Here is a 6,724-nt window from a genome sequence, read left to right on the forward strand (position 1 = left end):
GGGATGTGATGTTTTTGTCCATAATGCCTCTCTTGTCCTACAGTATTTATAGTGAAACATCTCCCTCTAGTGGCCACATATAAACATGTGTGAGGATGGTGTTCATGTAAAATGTGAATCATAGTGTTCCAGTCAGTCATCAGTGTGTCTCTGCACAGCTGTAATTAAAATGTGTTCAGAGGGCCTCAGTGTCTGAATGGTTCCAGTTCAGCTCCATAACAGCAGCGTCCCTGGTTTGATTCCTGTGTTTCAGCTCATATCTGCCTCTCTCACTGAGGGGGACGTACACACACAAACACACACACACACACACACACACACACACACACACACACACACACACACACACACACACACACACACACACACACACACACTAACCACTAACTCTATTTGAACCAATAGAAAGCTGGTGCTCAGAGGAAGAGGGCGGGCTTTACTTGGTGTCAGTGACAGAAATGAAAAAAAGCTCAAATGAGTGAGAAGGACGATGAAGGAAACATCTGTGCTGTGTCTGCTCTGTAAGTAGAATCTCTGTGTTTGTTTGAATTCTTGTACTTTGACTGTCTGCTCTCCTGATAACTGATGATGGAGGAGAAGACATGAAAAACAAATCAGGCTGAATTCAAGTTCAAAACACCACGAGGACCAACTGCAGGTCTGAACTGACTCTTTATCTTTGCTCAGGAGTCGAGGAAACACAGCAGGCAGTGAAAAGATCAAATCATTCACTCGTTATATCAACACAGCTGCTCAGTGGACACATGAGTGTACTGTGGTTTCTTTTAGGAGTAGAGGACATGTTGTATTATATGAACAGTGTAGTCAGTGCACATATTTATGATCACAACAATTACATTCAGTGCTGTTTCTGAGATTTAAAAAAATAATAATTAAATTTGAATAGAGGAGCTAGAACAGTATAAACTGTAAGAATATACATATGGGATGTTCTGTTTTACTATTACACACTTCCCCATCTTTTGTTGTCCAAATGTTTTTGAAACATATTCCTGTCATCAAATAGAAAACGAGTAGATATACCAGAGAGAGTTTGTGTGTTTGTCAGCTGTTTGTGTGGAGTTGATTTGAAATGACACTCAAATCAACCTGAGTGTCATTTCTCTTTAGTTCTGATCTCACTGCTGAGCTGCTCAACAAACCAAGGTCAGTAACCTTCTTCTGTCACAGTTTAAACCTGATAAATGTGGTAACACTTTATTACACGACCTGCGAATAAGGCACAAGTACCCAATACTTGCATGCAATTTGTGGACAACAAGGCGCAACTACCCTGCAACAAGAAAAGTGATTATGATAGTTTTAATTTTATAGATAATATATAAGACAGACTTAATAGTGAAACTTCCATTATGCAGAAAATTACTTAAGCAGAACCAGTAATTACTCGGGTTGCTGCAATACTAAAAATTATTTACAGAACAATCTGTATCTCTTTCCCTTTAAAATACATGGAAGTTTGAAAATAGATGAAATTACGTCACTCCATAACACGGCCCACAACCCAGTAAATACTTACAGTACTTGTTTCATTGTTTCTTGCAAAAACCTGATTTGTTGCCCGCAAAATGCACATAAGTACAGGGCACTTGCGCAGTATTCGTGGGCAATACATGTATCGCTACATATTTAAAATACAAAATATGAGTAACTGTATTCCGTTACGGTTCTTGTTTAAAAAGGTAGTAATCAGAATACAGTTACTTATTTTATGCAATAAGAGACTCTAATGCAGGGGTCTCGATCTGGTGACTGTACACTGTGTTCATGTCATTCAACGCCTCTCTCTGTCTCTCGCTAGCAAAGTTGACCCAGACAACAAAGTAAAGCTACTTTTCGGCTACGAGCCAGAGCATTCAGAATACGTTATACTCATTGAGTAATATAACAGAACACATTATAAATAAATTTTGGGGCACATATTCTGTAATCTGTTGTGGAATACATTTTAAAAGTAACCTTCCCAACACTGGGTCATTTTATAAAATGTAGCTAGAAATGCCTGCCAGTCCTGATATTGTTAATCAAAAAATGTATGCATTACACATTACAGATAGTAGTTTGTTATAATACTCAATACATTACCATGTTACCCTGTAAAACAGGGGTGTCAAACTCAAATACACAGTGGGCCAAAATTCAAAACTGGAACAAAGTCACGGGCTAACGTTAATATTTATTGAAAAAAAAAATCTTCCTCCAGATATAAGAATGAATCTTTTCTTATGGACTCAAAGTTTTGCTGGAAAACTGAATATGGAACAAGCAAAGCTTTATACCAAACAATATATACATACATATATGCACCAGAGGTACACTTCAACTGTAAGAGACAGAATGTGAAAAAAAAAATCCATGAATTCACATGGTAGGATTTGTAAAGAATTTATTCGTAAATTAGGGTGGAAAATAAGTATTTGGTCACCTCAAACAAGGAAAATCTCTGGCTCTCACAGACCTGTAACGTCTTCTGTAAGAAGCTTTTCTGTCCCCCACTCGTTACCTGTATTAATGGCACCTGTTTGAACTCATCATCTGTATAAAAGACACCTGTCCACAGCCTCAAACAGTCAGACTCCAAACTCCGCCATGGCCAAGACCAAAGAGCTTTCGAAGGACACCAGGAAAAGTATTGTAGACCTGCACCAGACTGGGAAGAGTGAATCTACAATAGGCAAGCAACTTGGTGTGAATAAATCAACTGTGGGAGCAATCATCAGAAAATGGAAGACATACAAGACCACTGATAATCTCCCTCGATCTGGGGCTCCACGCAAGATCTCATCCCGTGGGGTCACAATGATCATGAGAACGGTGAGCAAAGATCCCAGAACCACACGGGGGGACCTGGTGAATGACCTGCAGAGAGCTGGGACCAAAGTAACAAAGGTCACCATCAGTAACACACTACAACGGCAGGGAATCAAATCCCGCAGTGCCAGACGTGTTCCGCTGCTGAAGCCAGTGCATGTCCAGGCCCGTCTGAAGTTGCCAGAGAGCACATGGATGATACAGCAGAGGATTGGGAGAATGTCATGTGGTCAGATGAAACCAAAGTAGAACTTTTTGGTATAAACTCAAGAAGAATACTGAGTTGCATCCCAAGAACACCATACCTACTGTGAAGCATGGGGGTGGAAACATCATGCTATGGGGCTGTTTTTCACTGCTCTCGAGAAGATCTGCATGGAGGAATGGGCCAAAATACCAGCTACTGTGTGTGCAAACCTGGTAAAGACCTATAGTAAACGTTTGACCTCTGTTATTGCCAACAAAGGTTATGTTACAAAGTATTGAGTTGTATTTTTGTTATTGACCAAATACTTATTTTCCACCCTGATTTACGAATAAATTCTTTACAAATCCTACCATGTGAATTCATGGATTTTTTTTTCACATTCTGTCTCTCACAGTTGAAGTGTACCTCTGGTGCAAATTACTGACCTCTGTCATCATTTTAGGTGGGGGAACTTGCACAATCGGTGGCTGACTAAATACTTTTTTGCCCCACTGTATATTAGCTGTATAATACCAGTAGGCCAGCTCTAATAGTAATTTGGTATGGCTTCGCGGGCCAAATGTAATTAGGCGGCCAGAGTTTGACACCTATGCTGTAAAATGACCTGAAATACACAGCCTCATAATTACCATTTAACAAAGATAAAAGCTAAGGCTACAGCCACACACACCAATACACTTAATGAGGACACATTAAGTGATTTGTATTGGTGATATTTCACTTAGCATTTGTGTACAAATACAACACAAAATAAAGATGGAAACCGGTGCAAAGACACTTTAAAGTGATTACCACAGTGATTCTGTAGAAACATGAACAGGTAGAAATCGAGGCTGCAGCCTGACTACTGATCAGTTTGTTACCTGTTGAAGTTCAGCATCTGGCTGCTGAGCTGGGGTCAGCATTCACTCAGCTTTAACATTACTCTGGATTCCTGGCTATATATCTCCACAGTTTTCAAAAACTACAACTACTCTCTTCCTCCTGCCTATGGACTGAAATTAGTTAACTGTAGCACAAATGTGCCGAAAAAATGTAATTCTTTAAAAATATGGAAAATTAAAAGAACAAAAAACATTCTTTGATTGTTTTTTTCTTTCTCAATTCAATTTTATATTAATCCCATAGAGTCAAAACACAAAGCACATTATACTGTAAGATAAAGACTCTACAATAATACAAAGAAAATCCTTACAATCAACCCCGTTTGAGCAAACATTTGGGAGAGAAATACTCAGGAAGAAACCGCCAGGAGGACACAAGTTAAGGAGGGCTGCCTGTCTGCTGCTTTATGCGTGAAGGCCAGAAGACACCAAACATGCAAGTTATTAAAAAACAACAACTCCACCCTTCTAACAGTATTAAACGGGTGAAATCTACGGAGAACAATTTTTGCATCAGACTATAAACACATAAAGTTTGACATTTTAACGTAGGAGTGAATTCAATTCAGCACAATACAACACTCACTGTTAAGTCAGATTGTTGAATGTTGCCATTGTGCTTCTTAAATTTGTAAAGTTTTAGTTCAAACTACAGGATCAAGACATTCCTTTGTCCCCCTCCCTCTTAAGGTTCTGGGAGGAGGCTGTAGTGTTTTATCACAAGCACATCCCTTGTGAAGATTCTGTTTGATTTTGCTTCCTGATTTTATTATCCTTTTGGTGAGCAGGAGGTCACACACAAACACAAGTTCTTGCACATGCATACACGTGCACACACATAAACACGCATAGGGCCTTGTCTTCACAACCAAGGGGGGTTTTACGGAGGGAGGTGCTGTGATGTGTATTGTAACAGTTTGTCATTAAAAAGGTTGCGAGGACAGCTGCTCTTTAAAGTATTTGGGCTAGAGACAGGTGAGGAGCATAGCTCCACTGCCTGGTTCTGACCAAAGCCTTTCCTCGTTAGCGAGTTAAAGACCAGTTAAAGATGTTCTGTCTTGATTTCGCTCATCATGAGGAATAAGTCTCTTAACTAGCGGGGCCTGTGGAAACATACACTCACCATCAAGGTGCTCAATATGCTTCATAATGAGAGAGAGAACTCTACAAAGATGAAAAGAAAACCACAACAATCAGACAACCCCCTTTGAGCAACCACTTTGGCGACAGTGGAAGTGAAAACCTCCCTTAAAGTGGGAAGAAACCTTCAGCAAAACTAAACTCAGAGAGAGGCAGCCATCTGCCACAACTGGTTAGGGTGAGCTGGGGGAGATAAAACAAAAGAAATGCTGTGGAAGACGGACAGAGATTAATAAATCTAAATATTTAATATCTAAATATTAAATGCATTGGCTAAGGAACGAAGACAGAGGACATGACAGACTTAGACAGGAAATGGGGAATGACAAAGCAACAAGAAAATATAGATCAAGAATAACTAAACTTTGAAGCAAAACCAGCTCAATACATTACAACTAAAAGAAGAAGAAAGTGTACTTTATTGGCCCCCGTGGGGAAAATCCCTCTCTGCATTTAACCCATTCACTCAGTGAAGCAGTGGGCAGCCACTGGGCAGCCACTGGGCGCCCGGGGAGCAGTGTGTAGGGACGGTACCTTGCTCAGGGGTACCTCAGGGTAGCTGTTCAGGGGAATCGAACCCCCGACCTTCCGATCATGGGGCCACCACTCTACCTACTGAGCTATCCCTGCCCTGAAGAAATCACCATAACACACAACAAAACATTGCTGGGTCTAATGACCCAGAACCATGACACTTTGTGCCCTACCTGATTTCCCTTTTTTTGTATGTTTGTCACACTTAATCGTTTTTTCCACACAGGGCCATCTGAGCATGGATTCTTTCCATGGTGGCGTTGGTGTAATTTAATTTATAAACTACATTTGTGTTTTCTTTGTCTAATATTTAAATGTGTTTGATCATCTGAAACATTTACAGTGAGTGTGACAAACATACAAAAACAGGAAATTAGAAAGAGCACGAATGCTTTTTCACACCACTGTAAATTCAGTTGTGGATTTAACAGGGAGCCAGTGAAGAGAAGCTAACATAGGAGAAATATGCTCTCTCTTTGTAATTCCTGTCAGTGCTCTTGCTGCAGCATACAGCTACATTTTAGTTTAATATATTCACTGAAGGACATATCCTGTAAAAAAAACAACACCTTCCTCACAGTGTTACTGGACATCAGAATAATGCCATCCACAGTAAGTATCTGCTTAGATACCACATTTCTAAGATTTTTAGGGCCAATTATTCTAGCTTTCGTTAATTTCATTAAGAAGTGATCAAACAAAGAAGTTTTCAGGCAACACTGTTAATGTTCAGTTTCTACGCCATATTTCTTTTTTCCTGGTGTGCAGAAAACTGAAGAACCTTTGTAATGCAAGCAACACCATAACTGTAACTGTAATGTTACTGTTAATGTTAATGTTGTAATGTAACTGTAATGTTACGGAATTTAGTACAGTTCCAATATAATTTATTGTGTTAATGGAAAATGTAATGTAATATGATCTGTTTGGTTTGATGTTTTGAGAATGAAAATTATAAAATAATAAAAGCAATAAACCATTTGGACCTTTTTATCAAGTATAAAACATAATCAATTTTTCATTTTAACCCTCACAGCTCGTCTGACTGTGAGTCCCAGCAGCTCGCAGTTCTTTCAATATGACTTTGTGTCTCTGAGCTGTGAGGAGGACGACAGCTCTGCTGGAT

Source organism: Astatotilapia calliptera, chromosome 3 (genome assembly GCF_964374335.1).
Source record: "Astatotilapia calliptera chromosome 3, fAstCal68.1, whole genome shotgun sequence".
In the NCBI taxonomy this organism is placed as follows: Eukaryota; Metazoa; Chordata; class Actinopteri; order Cichliformes; family Cichlidae; genus Astatotilapia; species Astatotilapia calliptera.